This window comes from Nanorana parkeri, unplaced genomic scaffold, assembly GCF_000935625.1.
Source record: "Nanorana parkeri isolate BGI_ZX_2015 unplaced genomic scaffold, ASM93562v1 scaffold379, whole genome shotgun sequence".
Classification (NCBI taxonomy): domain Eukaryota; kingdom Metazoa; phylum Chordata; class Amphibia; order Anura; family Dicroglossidae; genus Nanorana; species Nanorana parkeri.
The window spans coordinates 1,302,728-1,303,491 of NW_017306647.1; positions in this window are offsets into that span (position 1 = coordinate 1,302,728).

A 764-nucleotide genomic window follows, 5' to 3' on the forward strand; every position below is an offset into this window, starting at 1 on the left:
CCTGTCCTTCCACTGCTGTACATGAGTCTCTCCCCCGTCCTCTCGCTGAGTCCCCGCCTCCCTCGCCCCTTTTTAATTTCCACCCGTCCCTCTCTGTGCCGCTTCGTAACGCTCTGGTCATGGACTGTACAACTTCTTCCCAGAATCCTGTGTGGTTCCTTACCCCCCCCCGCCCCTCCCCAATGGTGATGGAGGCGGCAGTGATTGACCAAGGGGCGTCATTACGGATAAAGGATGCTGTAAATATTTTCTATACAGAGAGATTCCTCTGCCTTGTCCAGCCAACCCCTCCCTATCACTGCCCCCCACACCCCGGGGCCCTGCCGACCTTGGATCGGCCCCCTGTCCGATGGTGGGCTATCATTGTGTCTGATATACACAGCCGAGGTCTCGCTTCTTTCCAGGGGGGAGAGCGCTCCTACCCACAACCCCGTCCAATGCATCACTTGGTATATGTTGTGTTTTAACCCTTTTTATTTTTTTGTTTTTATCGCTGTATAAAGTATCTTCGTGCTTGTTCAGCCGGTGACTGGGATCCGGGCGAGCTCAATGGGCTTGCATATTGGTTGAACTTTATAATCATGGCTGAACCGTAGCCAAAGCTTCGAGTCCACTCTGGAGCAGTGCACTTTGGTGTCAGAGAAACAGTGACGGCCTGCCCCTTGTGCGAAATTCAGGGCAAGCCTGTGATTGGACCCCCTGTTCCCCCTCCTCCTCCTCCCACCTTCACTGTTTCTGAAGTTCTCTTTTTCCTTTTAGATGGA